This window comes from Mauremys mutica, unplaced genomic scaffold (assembly GCF_020497125.1).
Source record: "Mauremys mutica isolate MM-2020 ecotype Southern unplaced genomic scaffold, ASM2049712v1 Super-Scaffold_100198, whole genome shotgun sequence".
Classification (NCBI taxonomy): Eukaryota; Metazoa; Chordata; order Testudines; family Geoemydidae; genus Mauremys; species Mauremys mutica.
Genome location: NW_025423285.1, coordinates 548,040 through 565,271, shown reverse-complemented (window position 1 = coordinate 565,271; position 17,232 = coordinate 548,040). Strand labels below are relative to the sequence as shown.

The following is a 17,232-nucleotide window of genomic DNA, read 5'->3' as shown; positions in this document are numbered from 1 at the left end:
GCGCCCTAGGTGGCCGCCTAGTTTGCCTAAATGGTTGCACGGGCCCTGGTGTTCACAAGCATTGTGAAAACGTGCAATTCCCGCTCACACTGCACAGGGGCAGCACAGCTCAGGGGTTCTCTGGAATCGCACAATAATGCTGGCTTTGTTCCCACAGCACCTGGAGCTTTGCACAGTGAGACATGGGGGTGCTGCAGCCCCCGCCGCAGCCCTCGGTCCCGCACCTCTGCTTCTCTGCAGGGAACTTGTTATGCCACGAGGGGGTGCAGGGAGACTGTGCAGGAGACCCAGGCCCACGCGCTGAGCAGTGCAGCTCCAGTGCTGTGTGCGGGATTCATTTCTGCTCTCTGATAAAACTGCCCCAGGCTCCTCTGTCCAACTAATATTCATCCAGGCTCCCCGGCGCTGTTAGTATCTGTCCAGAGCTCTCGCCAGCCCTGCCCCAGGAGAGCTGGGCGCTCGCCCTGCTCTAGGAGAGCCAGGCAGGCCCTGAGCACTAGACGGTGACCCTAGGCCAGTGGTGCCAGAACAATCTGTATAGTGGGGGGTGCTGAGCCACTGAACCAACTGTAACCCCTGGGTGTGATGGAAACCACGTCAAGCCAGGGGCTGCTGCAGCCCCCCCAGTTCCAGCCCCTCTGCCCAGGCAGCTCCCCCAGCCTGACACACACACCCAGCCCCTGCACCCGCCCACCCCAGTCTCCTCAGCCCAGAGGGGAGCCCCCCGGCTGAGTGGGGCATCAGAACCCCCCAAAATTACCCTGGGACCAGCATGATCTGCCTCCTCCCTGCCCCGCTCTGCATGTATTCGGAGTGAGTCAGTTTCCCTGTCCCAAAGTGTGTCCTGCCATGTGTCTCTTCTCCCCAGTTCCCTCCAAACCACCCCATTTCCCCTGCACCCCGGGCTGGGTCTCTGCCAACCCCCCTTCTCCCCTCCTGCCCCCAATATCTCCCTGCCCCTACAGGTCTATAGGGCTGGATCCCTCCCTCCCCACTTCTCCCCTCATTTCCTGCCTCTGGGGGTCTATGGAGATTGGTCTCTCCTCTGCCATCCCCTCCCCTGCCCTCAATATCCCTCTTGGGCTCTATAGGGCTGGGTCTCTCTCCCTGCCCCCGTGTCCCTGCACAGCATGTCCTGGGAGTGACTCTATTTCCCTGGACCAACATTTCACCACCCCACACGTGTTTCTTCTTTCTCCCAGCTCCCTTCACCCCACCCCATTTCCCCTGCACTCCAGGCTGGGTCTCTGCCAACCCCCTCTCCTCTCCTCCTGCCCCCAATATCCCCTGCCCCTATGGGTCTATGGGGCTGGGTCTCCCTGCCCCCATCTGCCCCCATCCCCTCCCCCAATATCTCCCTGCCCCAGGCTGTGACGTATGCTGAGGCCAGGGATGGCTCCAGGGTTTTTGCCGCCCCAATCGGCAGGAAAAAAAAATCCATGATTGCAATCAGCGGCAGCTCCACTGCGCTGCTTTCTTCTTTGGCGGCAATTCGGTGGCAGGTCCTTCCCTCTGAGAGGGACCGAGGGACCCGCTGCCGAATTGCTGCCAAAGAGCCCGACGTGCCATCCCTTCCCCTTGGCTACCGCAAGCACCTGCTTGCTGAGCTGGTGCCTGGAGCCGGCCCTGGCTGGGGCTGTGACGTGCTGTGACCTGCTCACTCCCCGAGGGCAACTCACTCACTTGAAACTAGCAGGACAGAAGGTGTCATGTGTCCATGGGCGGGGTTATGCAGATGAGCAGTGTCTGGCGGCAGGACGGAGAGCAGCGAGAGGAACCGAAGGAGCCCGGCAGAGAGAATTCTCTGCGTGTGGACAGAATCCGGTGTGGGGAGCAGGGCCGCCCAGAGGATTCCGGGGGCCCGGGGTCTTCGGCGGCGGGGGGCCCTGCCGTTCCGGGACCCGCCGCCAAAGTGCCCCGAAGACCCGCGGCGGGAGCCCCCCGCCGCCGAATTACCGCCGAAGCGGGATCCGCCGCCGAAGCGCAGCCCGCTCTTCGGCGGTAATTCGGTGGCGGGTGGGGGGTCCCCGCCGCGGGCCTTCAGGACACTTCGGCGGCGGGTCCCGGAACAGAAGGGGCCCCCCGCCGCCGAAGACCGGGCTGCGCTTCGGCGGCGGCAGGTCCCCCGTCCCCGTCCCCTTACCTGAGCGCGTCTCCGGCCGAGCCCCTGAGCCCCGCCCCGCTCAGAGCCGCGTGGTGAGGGGGCGAGGCTGTGAGCTCCACGCCGAGCGGAGGCAGCTGCCCCGCCCCCTCACCACGCGGCTCGGATCGGGGCGGGGCTCAGGGGCTCAGCCGGAGACTCGGCGCTCCGAGGCTCCAAGAGAGGGGCGGAGGCGGGAGCCTCCGCTCGTCTCTTGGGGGCCCCTGCGGAGCTCGGGGCCCAGGGCAAATTGCCCCCTTTGCCCCCCCCCTCTGGGCGGCCCTGGTGGGGAGTTCGTGCTGTGGGTGCCTGCACCGGAGTCACTTCAGGGCAGTGATTGCCACTGAGCTACGTATTGACCAAAGGTGTGTGAATGGGGTGTGGTGCCTGGCGGGGAGCAGATCCTGGTGATAAGAAAAGGGGTGGGAGCAAGAGGTCCTGTCCTAGCAGGGGTTGTATCTCCTGGGAGGGTGTTTTGTGGTTGCAGGTAGGTTTGGGGGCTTCTTGCCATGACAAGGGGTGTCTGATGGGTGCAGCTAGAACCCTCCTAACCCCACTAGTTTTCTCTGTGTAGGGGGGGCAGATTCTGTGATGTCATAGCCCCTGGGGGAGGGGTTTGAATCATAACTCCAAAGTTAGAGAAGAACTTCCTCCACTTCTGCTCAGTCTCCACTAGGGGGCTGGGCTGGGATCTCTAGGGAGGGAAGCACAGGAAAAAACAGTCTCCCCTATGGAACCCAGGAGTCCTGGCTCCCAGTCCTCCTGCTCTAGACCCCCTCCACTCCCTGGGCCAGGGATAGAACCCAGGGGTCCTGGTACCCAGCCCCCTCCTGCTCTGACCACTCGACCCCACTCCCCTCCCAGGGTGGTGCAGGGGTCACTGGGTCTGTGTCCCAGCTCTGATAAGGGCCTTGACTGATTTTCCCAAAGTGCTTCCTTCTGAATCCATCCGACGAAGTGGGGATTCAACCAAGAAAGCTCATGCTCCAATACGTCTGTGAGTCTATAAGGAGCCACAGGATCTTTGCTGCTTTTACAGATCCGGCACCTCTGACCCCCCCCCCTCCGCCCGGTCACTGCCCACCCCTGTGTGGGGGCACCAGCACTGTGCCGGGTCGTGATGGGAAATTGTCCAAGTTGGCTCAGAGGAGACGTGTGTGTCCCTGCTGCCCCCTGTTGGCGGGGCTGAGCCCTACTCTGTGTGTGTGTGCGCGCATCTGTGACACTGTTTGTATCAGTGTGTTGCTGGGCTAACCAGTAGGAAATGGCTTTGCAGGATTTTGTATTCTGCAGCAAGTCACAGTCACAGTCAGTCAGTCAGTCACTCTCTCTCTCTCTCTCTCTCTCACTCTCTCACACACACACACACTCTGACGCACAAAGGGACTCACACAATCCCAAGAACACTCACACACAACACACCCAGAGGGACATGCTAGCCCAACCCCAAAGAGAGCAACAATCACATCCCCAGCCGCACTCACAATCACCCCCTCACACCATAATATTTGCAATCGTGCTCAGAGACACAACTGTACGCAGTTCACTCCCACTGCTCCAAATACAAGGACCTCCTGCCCCACACAGCATGTGCCAAGGCCTGTGGCACTCACTGCCACTGGACAGCTACCGATGAGAATGATCCCCTCATGCTGGATCATCTGCTTGGCCCCCCACTCCCTTTCCGGGCGCGCTGTGCGGCATGGCTGGGGATTGTGCAATGGCCCAGCACCAGGCAACGCAGAACGGACACCACACACCCTGCCCCACCTCATCTGAGCTACTCTCCAGGTGCATTGGAGCCCAGCACCTCACACCTTGGCACTCCTGCCCCACATGGGGTGAGCTGCAGCCCCTGCCACACTCTGCAGAGAGGAGAAGGGTCAGGACAGCCAGCCATTGTAAGATGGGGAAATCACCATCGGGGTCGACGGTATGGGGGCTGTGACATACAGAGAAACAGTTGTCGCGCAGGCAGAAGGCAGCAGAGCATGCACACACACACACACAATTGCAAACATACACAAACACATGCATGAATCCAACCACACACGCACACAATTGCTAATATACACAAACATCCGCACAAATCCAGCCAACACCAACACAAGCCTGGGAGCCAGGGGAGCAGAGCAGGCTGGGGCCGGGTAACTCCACTTCCTGCAGGAAGTAGCCAGCCCCCCATCCCCCACGGAGGCCTGGGACCAGCCCGCCTCTGCTTCTCCCCACAGAGGCCTGGGGCCCCAGCCTGCTCTGCTCCCCTGGCTCCCAAGCTTGGGGGGAGGGGGGAACCGCCCCACAGCACTCGCCGGCGGCGTGGCTGGGAGCCAGGGGAGTGGACCAGGCTGGGACTGGGTCACTCCACTTACCAGGCAGTGAGTGCAGGGGCGGGGGCCATGGGTAAGAGCCGGGCAGCCCCCCCTGCAGCAGCTCCCCTCCCCAGCTCACCTCCGCTCCACCTTCTCCCCTGAGCTCGCCGGCGCCCACCTCCCAGGCTTGCGGTGCCAATTAGCTGTTTAGTGCCGCAAGCCTGGGAGGGGAGGAGAATCAGAGCAGGGGCGGCGTGCTCAGGGGAGAAGACGGAGCAGAGGTGAGCTGGGACAGGGAGTGGTTCCCCTGCACGCACCCCCCCATTGCTTGCTGCACACCCTCCCCCCCCATTGCTTGCTGCACGCCCTCCCCCCGCACCTCCCAGCCCCCTGCCCCAGCTCATCTCCACTCCACTGCCTCCCCTGAGTGCGATTTTTGGTGCCCCCAACCACTTGGCACCCTGGGCGGCCGACTAGTTCGCCTAGTGGTTGCACCGGCCCTGGCCACTGCCTATCAGCAGGATTCATCCTCCTCCTCCTCAGTGCGACTAAATCTCCTCACCTAGACAGCCGGTCCGTCCGCTGCACCCCAGTCCCCCATGCCTGAGCCTCCCTGCCAAAACCCTGCACCTGGCTCCAGAGAATTAAGTCTCACGTGTCACTGGGAACTCGATTTCTTGTGCCCAGAGAGTCTCAGCCCCCCTTAGTAGCTGACCCGAGAAACACAGTGTCTGCAAAAGCAGCAAAGAGTCCTGTGGCACCTTATAGACTAACAGATGTATTGGAGCATGAGCTTTTGTGGGTGAATCCCCCCTTCATCGGATGCGTCAGTGTCTGCCTTTTCCAAAGAAGTGCCTGGAGGGCCTTTTTTCATGTGACCACGTGGCCTAATGGATAAGGCGTCTGACTTCGGATCAGGCGATTGAGGGTTCGAGTCCCGTTGTGGTTGTGCAGTTTTACCTTTGTGCTGAAAGTCCTGCTCCCTTCGGGGCTGGAACCACTTCTTGGCTGCTCCGTCCAATGCTCTGGCTGCAGCTAGAGCCCCGGGAAGGAGTTGGGGGTTGGGCATCACAAAGGCTGGGGCATGAGCCCCAGGTGCTTCCAGTCTCGCCTTTGCCCTTCCTGACTTGCCAAAGAAAATGGGCGGCTGCCCGGGCTAGCGTGTGCGCCTGTCCCTGTGCTGGAGGGTACTTGCTACATAGAGTCTTCGGAGCCTGGGTGTTTCTCTGCTTCTCGCCAGCTGGTGAAAAGCCTCTTGGGGTAAAATCTCCTGCCCCAATGCAAAAGTGAGCACAGAGAGTGGGAACAGTAAGAGGCGCCACCAGGGGGGCTGGCCCTGCTTTCCTACTGTCTTCTGATGCTGGCCACAGAGCATCAGCAGCCGCCCCTCATGCTCCTCTGCGGGTGGCCTTCAGTGGGTGTTCGGCATGGCAGGGAGCAGCCTGGCTGGGTGTTTTTGTGCCTGTCTGAAGGCCACACATAGGCATGGTCCTGCCCTCCTCTTGCCCTGACCTCAGTTGCTCTGTGGCTTTTAAGCCTTCCCTTGGAGCCATCAGCACCAGCCGCCTCTGCTCTAGGTGCCCAGAGGAGGAGAGGTGCTGCTGGGCTCTTTGACGAAGTGGGGGATTTTCTTGGGGTTTTCTGTGTTTTCCAGTGGTTCGCATGCACAGGGAGTGGGACTCAGTGTCCCCAGGTGTTACTGGTTTAACGAGGTGAGGGGAGAGGGAGTTTGTTGTTACAGAGGACCGGAGAGGGACTTGGGACCCCGGCTGATGGCCTGGAGGATGGAGACCCCAGCGACTGGTGACCCGGAGACCCAGCTCAGGAGTCACAGCCAGTTCTGGCCAGTTCTGGCCAATGGGCTGCAGAGAGAGGACCCCGTGACCAACCTGTTCCAGCCAGAGGAGGGCAGAGAGGAGAGGAGGCCCAGGCAACCCTGTTTACCTGGAGAAAAGACAATGGACAGAGGTGGGGCTTGGGGCCGGGGATATCAGAGGCCCAGCTGGGAAGCAGGGGGGCTCGGGGCTGGCGAGGGGAAGCAGGCAGAGCCCACCTGGCTGCAGGGGGACTGGGATGTGCTGTTACTGTGAGAGGCCAGGCCTGAGGCCCTGAGAGTTTCCTGTGCTGTGTTCAACTCTCAATAAACCCTCCTGTTTTACACTGGCTGAGAGTCACTCCGGTCTAGAGAACAGGGGGCATCAACCCCTTCGGGGGTGAGGAGGCCCAGGGGATCCAGAGCGCGTGGACTCCCTGAGGGGGCCCACGGCGAGAGACAGATGTGCTGAGGCTCAGAGAGGTGCGGCTCCAGGAGGTGGAGGGGCCTGACCCCGAGAGAGAGTGGACCCCCAAGAAGGGCTGTCGCACGGAAAGGGGCACCCCCCATGGACCGCACAGGGCCAAGAGTGGGCACGATCCGTGAGTCTGTGACAGGCAGTGACATCACAAAGGCCTTTTGCAGGACCTCAGACTATTGGTCAAAGGTGGTGGGGAGGTGGTGACCTCACAGAGAGATGCTGACATCAGCCAGGCAGGACAGGGGTGAGGGGCCAGGGAAACCTCAGAGACCCCTGTGGCTTTGCTTCAGCAAGTCTCCTTCTCCAGGTCTCTCTTTGAGGACTGAGAGATTATTCGGTTTCACGGACATGAGCGCCAGGAGGAACCTCTTTTGAGTTTTCTCCTTCCCTTTTAGTGATTTTACTAGAAAACAGCCGTCCCTGTTTAGAAGGTAAGAGCCTCCCCTATGGAAGGGGTGTCCTGGGGGTGTCACAGTTCGGATGCCAGTGCCCGCCCATGTAAGGAAGTTCCCGCCACCCTGCTCTGTGTTCGCAGGGTGGGAGAGAGCAGCATCCACGGCAGTGATTTGCTCCTGGCTGCCGGAGCAGAGCAGCAGGCTCAGCTGTCAGAACTTCCCAGAGCGATGAAAGGGGAGGGACCATGGCTCTGTAGCAGGAATGCAGGGCAGGCGAGTTCACGGCGGGCATTGTGGGATACTGGAGGAGGCCAGTTATGGTGATATAATGAACAGCAGCGTCTACACTGACACTCTGTCACTTTAAGTTTGCTGCAAAAAGCTCATCGAAGTGGTTTTATTTGGTCACCAAAACAGAGCAGTTTTGTCACTAGATGTGGCATTGCAGTGCCAACGGAGGGAGCATAGTGTGTTTTTCACACACCTGAGCAATATAATTCTGCTGAAATAACTTTGTAGTGCAGACCTGGCCAAAGATTCACACACACACACACAGCTTGCAAGAAAAACCTCACCTGCTGCTCTGCTTTGTGGGGCCCAGGTGGGGATGCAGGGAGTCAGGTGTGAGCAGATGCTGTACCTTAGTCACAGACAGGCACCCTGGTTTAGCTGGTTAAAGTACCTGTTTTGTAAACAGGAGATGCTGGGTTCAACTCCCAGTGGTGCCTTGTTGAGATGCTTTTAGAGCACCTGGTATTAGCTACTGTCAGAAGACAAAATACAGAGCTAGATGGACCTTTGGTCTAGCCCAGTGTGGTTTTTCTCATGGTTTAAATTACACTCACTGGCACTGATAATAGAGTTACTGAAAGTTTGGGAGTTAAGGGCTGATAGGTCAGTGGTCCAAGCCCCACGCGGATGACCCCCTCCCTCTGGGACAGGGACAGGTCTGGGCTCTTGCACCAAATGCTGATTGTGGCTGCCAGAATCTGTGGGCAGCTCATTTAGTTTGCACCCAGGGTTGAGTCCTTGATTCACACATCAAGGATAACAACCCTTTGTTTCTCCTGCCCCAGTAACAAGGAGACTGGGAATCCAACACCAGCCACAAGTGATCATTTCGGCAAGCAACCCAACCTATTTCCAACATACTGTAAAATCCACATGCAGACTCGTACACGAAACCTTGCAAGAAAAATCTTCCTGAGGGGGTCTGAAGCACCTGCTGCTGGAGGAAGGAGGGAGCTGTGGGTTGGGATTGAGGAGCAGCGTGAGGAGGAGGGGCCTGTGGGTTGGTTCTGAGGGGCACTGGGAATAGGAGGGGGCTGTGGGTTGGGACAGAGGAGAAGGGTGAAGAGGAGCAGGCTCCGGTTGGGAGTGAGGAGCAGTGAGCATAGGAGGGACTGAGGGTTGGGACTGAGGGGCACTGGGAAAAGAGGGGACATGGGTTTGGGCTGAAGAGCATCTTCATTTGGGGATCCAGCAGGACAGGGGAAGGCAGCGGGTGATTCTAATTCCTTAGGGATATTCTGTGTGTTTGTATGTGTGTGTGTGCAGGGAAGGAACATGCTCTATGCCCAGAGGCCTTTATTCCTCCAGCCTGCAAGGACCGAGGGGATGTCAAGGAGTTGTTCCTTCAATCCCCCCCACACAAAGGCCCTTCTTAGGAAAGGAAAATCCTGAAGAGAAAGAGTAACACCAAAGAAGACTCCAGAAAGTCAGATTTTTACAATCAAAATGAGAACTTTATCACCTGACCAGGGACTTGAACCCTGGACCCTCAGACTAAAAGTCTGATGTTCTGCCAACTGAGCTAGCCAGGCTCACACAGAAAAGTGCAAGTTGGTGCAGAGGTGAAGCTAGTCAAGAAAAAGCAAGCGGGAAACAATTGGGGAAACCTGCTGCTCTCTCTCTCTTCCCAGCCCTGGCCTGGCCTGGTATTAGTGCAGATTAAAAAGATGGGAAAATATTGGCATCTACCAGCCTTTCATAGCTGTACAAGACTTAGGCACAATACAGAGGTGCCCATCTGCAAGTGCCGAATGGCTGGATTGGCTAATGCAACCTGTAGACGTCCAGGGCACACTGGGATATCGAGCCAAATGTCCATCACCATCATCATTTCAAAGGGATAATGATAATGAGAGGAAGGTTCACAATTGATTCAGTAGTTGCATACAAAGGTGCACGTTTGGCAGTTACATTAGGAAATTGTGGCTCCTTCTCAGGCTCAGGTTGGCCACTCTGGTCTAGATGTAGAAGATACAACATTTAAACTTGAAAGAGGGGCCAATTTGCCCATCATTTCACACCTTTACATCCAAACACGATGACTTTCTGAATGAACCCTCCTCATTCAGCCAGAAGATCTTGGGGTGGTTGTAGGAGTCACTGGATAAAATTCTCTGGACGCTGTTCTGAATCAGGTCAGAGCAGAGGTACCTAATGATCTAGTCTGGCTGTAAAATCTATATATCAACACCAAATATGGTGTGAAATTAATCCTCAGAAACGGCTGTTCCCCACCCAGACCCCAGCAAGGGGCTCTCCAAGGAAGGGGGCTGTTGAGGAAGGAAAGAAGAAAGACGTCCTTCTCTCCCTGGAGAAACTGGGCTCTGCGCTTTGGACAGAAAGGAGGGGAAGGAAATGGCTACATGACGGCAGCAGAACCTAAGAAATGAAACACAACAGGCTTCTGGGCACATTGATTCTGCACAGTGAATGAACCTGACTCCTGTATCATGAAGAGCCAAAAAGCCGTTTCTTTCTATGCCCGAGAGAAAAGAGTTACAATAATTACTGCCTGTTTACTTTTGAATTATTTTACCTTGTAAAGAAAATTGTAACAAAATTAGTCTGAACTTGAGCTGCCTGTTATTAAAAGCTGGTTCCCAATTCAGTTCCAACTGCCCTGCTAGAAACACCCCCAGGTCCCTGCTCAGCCCAGGAAGAGGAAAAAGAGAAACCCCCACTGGGCACTGCCCTTGGTGCCAGGCTGCTGTCCTGGGGTGCAGGTGGGGACTGATTGTTTGCTGATGAGGAGGGAGCCAGTAGAGGCCTCTGGTGCTCTGCTCCTAGCATCTGCCCGGCCCAGGCTGTCCTCTGCCTCAGCTGCTGCTCCCGGCCTGCTCTAGAGTCAAACACGCAGGGCCCCCAGGGGAACAGAGGCTGGGACAGGGCAGCAGCCTGGGCTGGGCTGGGAAGATGCTGGGAGTTCTCGTACCCTGAGAGCTGGCCTGGCTCCCTTCTCAACAGCAAACAAATCAATTCCACGTCCCCTCCCCAGAAAAACCAGCCTGGAGCCAAGGGCAGCAGGGGACGATTCCCTGCAGTTCCCACCAAGGCAGGAGAGAACCCAGGGTGTTTCTAGCAGAACTTATGGAACTGACCTGGGGAAACCAGCCTTTAACAACAGGCAGTTCCAGTTTAAACTCAGTGTTTTTAACAATTTCTACAACATTAAATAACCCTTCAGTCCTAGTGTCACCATCCATAAAATTGCTTCAGCCTTATAGGTTCCCAAGTGCACAACTAAACATCTCTTCAAACACAAGGGAGTGGAGATCAGTCAGTGTTCAGAGTCATCCCACATAAAAGAACCATGTAGTGGTACATACTGGCCCCATCATGTGGCCATCGCCTTTCCCTCCTCTCTGTTAAAAGTTTTAGTATTTTGCACAGAAACTTTCTTCCCTTAGAAGAGACCTGGGAACCAGGGCTGCCAGCCACACAAACACCTTTAGGAGGAGTCATAACCTGTCAAAAAATGATCTCCCTTCTTCAGTTCAGTGACAGCCTGAAATGCTACTTATCCTAGCAGAGCTGGAGGATTGAAAGCAGCTACGTCAAACCCCTGTGTAGCTAGCAGGAATGAACACAAACACTCCCTCGTATCTGAAGTGATGTGTAGTTTTACCCTTGGTAAACTACAAGACTAAAGGGAAAGGCAGTGGTGGTGTCAGATGTAAAGAGTGAAACATAAAACAATCATCATAGTTATACCTATAGTGACTGCAAAAATCTTTCTATATTCTTCTTAATAACATCAGTGTATTATTTTCTCTGGTATCTAGACATTGACTAGACCTTGACCAAGAAATTTGGCTCTTGATAAAATAATCAACTACCCCTTGTTAAAGTAATGGACATGACACCCACTCGGGTGTCTCCATGCAGGTTCAAGTACTAACAACAGGAAAATACACTGGATTACTCCTGCCCCAATAACAAAGAGACTGGGAATCCCACAGCAGCTGAAATCACCGTTTGGACAAGCACTCCCATCATGCAATCCGGGGTGGGTGTAACCATGCAAATGATATCAGCCCCAAAAGGCCTTGACAACAGATCACCAACAGATGGCGGGGTAGAGTTCATACTGACCCTGCTTCAAGTAGATTGTGGCAAAGATTAAAAAACACTGGACGTCAAAACTCACCAAACGCGGGTCAATCCATGCTCATCGTCGTAACCGCTCGTTATACTCCACTCCTGAACGTAGCCCTCACATGGACAACATACCCTCCTAACTCAGTGTCTGTACGTTAACCTTTTACCCCCAGTTGGGGCTATTGCAGATTATGTATTCCTTACGCCACCCGATCTAAAACCGAACTTCGCACCCCTTGGGTAAGCTGTACGTTGTTCCCTGAGCACCAGAAACTTCTACGCCTAAACTCTGTACCGTACACTTTTCTTTTTCTTGGAACGTCATCTTAATAAAATGTTGACATTGGTTCGAGATCCCGGCTCCTGTTCCTTTGCAAGGCGTGTGCGTTTGCTCTGGGTTTTAGTCTGCTAATACAGCGGGGGGATTGAGCCAGACGCGCTTGCCTGCTGCAGACACGGATCCAAGGCTGAACCTCGTCCCCCACAAGCTGAAGGCTTAACTGAAAACGGTTTAAGAAGTGCTCCCATCTCCGGCACTCAGCCACCCAGCTCCCAATGGGGTCCAAACCCCAAACAGATCCCTTTTACCCTGTAGAAGCTGTAAAATCCTGTGACCAGGGCAGCTGCCTAGCAGCCTGCGCATCTGCCTGCCAGTGCGAGAGCGCGTGAGGCACTAATCCGGATAGCGGCAGCTGGGTGACAGGGGGAGGGCCTAAAGAGCCAGCAGAGTGGCGCAGTGGGAGCGTGCTGGGCCCATAACCCCAAGGTTGATAGATCAAAACCATCCTCTGCTATGTGTGCACTTATTTCTTTTCCCTCTGGGCCTTCAAGCGAGCCGGTGACCAGCAGAGCACCAAAAGCCTAGGCCATGAGGCAAGAGGTGGCTGAGGCGAAGCGGTGGCCTGCCAGGGAGCTCTCTGGCTGCCTGGGCTGAAGGCAAGAGGCAGGCCTGGGCGTGGTGAGGGCCTCCTGTCCCGGAATGAGGCTGCAGTGCTTCCTGGTCCCCTTTTCCCACCCACAGCGGCAGGCGGCTGCTGCGGGAGAACACGAGGGAGGCTCTCGGGGCGCTAGGCAGCGCTGTGTGTGTGGCTGTCAGGGGAAAGAGCCGAGGCTCCCGACTCGACCTGCCATTGACTCGCGTGGCTCTGCGCGCCGTCAGCCGGGGCGGGGCGGGTCAGGCCGCGGACGTGACTCAGGCTTGGGCCGCATGGCCGCGCTTTCCTGACGAGGCATGAGGCAGGCCAAGAGCTTTGCACAGCGTACAGGGAAGTGGGAGGGAGGCGTCTTTGAGCCGACGTGACTCGTCCATTTCTCTCTCACCCTGCAGGGCTTCCTGCCAGTGCCAGAGCTCACCAGGCACTAGCCTGGAGCCAGGGCCGCTAGGCACTGCTGAAGAAAAGCCAGCAGAGGGACACAGTGGAAGCGTCCTGTACCCATAACACAGAGGTGGATTAATCAAAACCCTCTTCTGCCAGCACCTGGCCTTCTGCTTCCTTCACTGGGCCTGCAAGCGAGGGGGCGGCTGGCACAGCGCCAAGAGTCTAACCTGTGAGGCAGGAGGCGGCTGACGCCCGCAGCCTGCTGGGGAGCTCCCAGAAGTTATTAATGGACAGAGACTCCTCAATGCCCTTAGTAACAAGGGTTTGGGGGTCACGAGGCCAGTAAGGGGGTCACTATGTCGGCCCTATAACCCTGGGTGTCAGGTCACTGTGCAGCTTTGAACTAGAGCTCGGATCCCAACAACCGACCAGCAGCCCACAGCCTCCCCCTGGGTCTGGCCCACCTGGTTACTCCTTACAGGCCGACCTTACCTCCCTTCCAGCCCCGTATTCGCCCCCTAATCATCCTACTGCCACTCAGAGCCACAGCCGTGGAGGTGCTGAAGGAGGGAGGGGTGACTCTAGGGTGGGGTTCTTCTCTAAAGATGGCTGGCAGAAAGGTGGTGCTCAGCTCTGTCAGCGACCTGCCCAGGTGCCTCGCTGCCAGGGGATGCAGACGTTTCTGTAAGGCGATTAAATAGGGTATTTGGCTTCTGAGTGAATGTGAGGAACGTGCAATCCTGAGAGGGAATTTCCATCCTTTTTTTCAGGGCCCCAGTGGCCTAATGGATAAGGCATTGGCTTCTTAAGTCAGGGATTGTGGGTTCAAGGCTCATCTGGGGTGAAAAGTTCCTTTCTTCTTGTATATTGCAAAGAAACCTTGGTCTTATTTTCACCAAGGAAGCTGGGAGATGTTTCAACACAAAGTACTGCAGCTTGGGAACAATCCCCCAGAAATGGCATCTTCCACTCCACAAATGCTTTCTAAACCCAGCAGCAGCAAACAGTTCATACTAGTGTTTGTCTGAGAATAGAGGGAAGGGGAGTGTTTACTCCAAAACATCCATGAGTGAAACAGACAGAAAGAGCAAGGCCGTCCTGGAAGAGAATGGATCTGTCTGGAGACGAAGAAGAACCTGAGAATGAGCAACGGTGTGAAAAGAAGAGGTTCAAATGTTAGATGTTAGCTAGTGTTAGGGGGCTTATCCCTTCACCCTCCCATTCCCTGGTCCTTCTCGTGTAAACAGAGAGCAGCAATACCCAAAGTCCAAAGGTGCAAACAATTAGATGATTATTGGGTTGAACTTCCAGCAAGCAACGATTACAGTTTCCTTCCTCAGTGTCCCAGTCCTAGCTCTGACACCACAGAGCCTTGCCTGTGTCCCTGTTCCTGTTCCCATTCCCCTCCTTAGCAAAACATGATGCCAATTCCCCCACCCCCTTACATCCTGACTGACTGCAGACTATATAGTAAAACTTGAGTTCTGCTTAGCTAGACCTAACCACTCATTTTACTGAAATGTAACTAACCAACCCTAACACCATTATCTAACCAGTTATGTCCCACCACCTTAATTGGGTTACACCCAACAAAATTAATTCTACAGCCGACAGAAACAATCACAGACCCAGACAGCGATTATACAGACAAACACTAGGGAAGTGGGGACTACAGTGATAGAACAACACAGAAATGAGGGTGTCACAGCCCTGCTATTGATAGGTGAGTTCTTGCCAGACAGGATGCTACCAAACTCAGTTTTCTTTAACCATCTTTACCTGGTGGTGCTGGGCATTGTCAGGACAGGACTGTATTCCCAACAGCCCAGTAGCACCTTATTTCAGTGTGACTGGTGAGGACGTGACCGTTCGCTTCCCAGCCTATGGCGGCCCCTGCGGCGTAGCCAAAGAGCAGGGCCTCAGACTGTCCCAGGAAGAGAAGCCCTTACACCGGCAAACAGTGATTGTGATTCTGTTTTCCCTGCCTCTGTGACTAGCTACATGAGAATCATCTACCTCCATTGTTAATGTCTAGGCCTTTCCAGACAGGCGTGAAAATCCACATCCTAACAGCTGCCCCTGGGCTCCCCTTTGCCAGCTGCCTGCCATCTCCCCGCTGTTCACGCTGGCAAAGCCCCGAGCCAGCCCTGTGTGCCCTGCCTTCCCCTGCCAGCGCTCGCCCTCCGCGCCATGGGGAGCTGGGGCCATTGCGGGGTTTGCTGCTTTGTGCTCATGGAAGTAGCCTGTCACATCCCTGCACATGGATCCATTTGGTGTCCCAGCGGCTCATCATCCCACGGGGCGCCCTGGGTGCAAGGACTGTGGGCAGCACGAGGCTTCTTCTGTATATCTCTGGAGTAGCCCCTAGTCACCCTCCCCCCTGCCTGCACGCAGCCCCTAGGTACTCCCTGCCTGCTTCCTGACCTACAATCCTGCCTGCAAACAGCCCCTAGCTACCCTCCTCCCTGCACCCTGAGCTCCACCCTGCCTGCACACAGCCCCTAGGTACTCCCTGCCTGCTTCCTGACCTACAATCCTGCCTGCAAACAGCCCCTAGCTACCCTCCTCCCGGCACCCTGAGCTCCCCCCTGCCTGCACACAGCCCCTAGGTACTCCCTGCCTGCTCCCTGACCTACAATCCTGCCTGCACACAGCCCCTAGGTACCCTCCTCCCGGCACCCTGAGCTCCCCCCTGCCTGCACACAGCCCCTAGGTACCCTCCTCCCGGCACCCTGAGCTCCACCCTGCCTGCACACAGCCCCTAGGTACTCCCTGCCTGCTTCCTGACCTACAATCCTGCCTGCAAACAGCCCCTAGCTACCCTCCTCCCTGCACCCTGAACTCCCCCCTGCCTGCACACAGCCCCTAGGTACTCCCTGCCTGCACCCTGACCTACAATCCTGCCTGCACACAGCCCCTAGGTACCCTCCTCCCGGCACCTTGAGCTCCCCCCTGCCTGCACACAGCCCCTAGGTACTCCCTGCCTGCTCCCTGACCTACAATCCTGCCTGCAAACAGCCCCTAGCCACCCTCCTCCCGGCACCCTGAGCTCCCCCAGCCTGCACCGAGCCCCTAGCTACCCCTCCCTGCACTCTGAGCTACCCCCTCTTCACACACAGCCCTTAGCTGTCCCCTGCCTGCACCCTGACCTACCTCTGCCTGCACCCAGCCCCTAGCTATCCCCTCCCTGCACCCTGAGCTGGCTGAAAGGCTGAAAATGAGATGAGATCAGGTTAAGTCTTTCTAACATATGTCCCCAGATGGAAAAAAAGTGCCAGGAGAAGCAGGCAGTCGTAATCAGCTCTGTTATTACACAGGGAAGAACAAAAGAGTCAAATGGTGCCTGGAACCCTTAAGAAGAATCCACCCCACCGAGTACAACACTTGTCGCTATCTGCTCTCAGCTGCACTGAGAATGTTTTGGGGTCACTGTGCGCCTTTATCAACCTAGGGGGTCTTGGAAAATCAAATTAAACAGGTGCTCCAGTGGCACAATTGGTTAGTGCACAGTACTTATAGAGCAGTGCTGAGAGGAGCTATGCTGAGGTTGTGAGTTCAAGCCTCACCTGGAGCACTGGTTTTCATTAACCAAGTGGCTTCACCCCCTCATTTGGCCCTGTGGAAGGTAGAATTCCAGCCCTGGGGACACTGAGACAGGGGAGGAGTCAAAAATGCCCCCCTCACTTATTACCTCCTCTCCAGAGTGCAGGTGAGAATCTACAATCCTTTCTCCCCGACCAGCCCCTGTGCCAGGATCCCTCAAGCAGAGCCTGGAGTCCTGCCCATCCTTGACCCCAGAGCCTGGGGAGGGAGAGGAACAAGGAGCCATTGTTAGAGGGCTTTCCCTTCCTCCGCCCTTGGTTCTTGTCACACAATCAATAAGCAGCAATGTTGTATCCTTGGGGCAGCCGGTGTAGGAAGCAATCACTTGAGGCCAGAGAGCAGACAGCTAACCAAAACCTCCATTTTATTTACAGATACAGAGAGCTCACTCAGCCGGTTGAAACCGGCTGAGCTATCCCTTAATAGTCTAACTCAGTTGCCATAGTAACAAAACCCATGACAACCAAATACACAACAAGCAAAAGACCAGAAGTCGGAAGCGCAGACAAAGGGATGTTTACTGGGGTTAGTTTCCAAGCAAGCAGATTCCAAAGCCCTTCACACCAGTCAGGCTTATCTCTATACACAGACAGAGTCTGTTCCACGTTGTTCCCTTCCCAGCTCTGACACCGCAGAGCCTTGCCTGTGTCCCTGTTCCCTATTCCCATCCCCCTCCATTAGCATGATTCCAATTTCTCCTTCCACTTCCTGTCTGACCCCAGTTTATACAGTAATATTCTCAGCTAGACCTTAACCAATCATTTTTCTGAAATGTGACTAACC

General features: G+C 55.9%; 1 non-coding gene across 1 annotated transcript; it reads left to right on the top strand.

Moving 5' to 3' along the window:
* The first annotated feature begins 16,326 nt into the window (after positions 1–16,326).
* Positions 16,327–16,420, top strand: TRNAI-UAU. Its single transcript has 2 exons — positions 16,327–16,364; positions 16,385–16,420. It is a non-coding gene; the product is annotated as a tRNA-Ile (tRNA).
* The last annotated feature ends 812 nt before the right edge of the window (positions 16,421–17,232 follow it).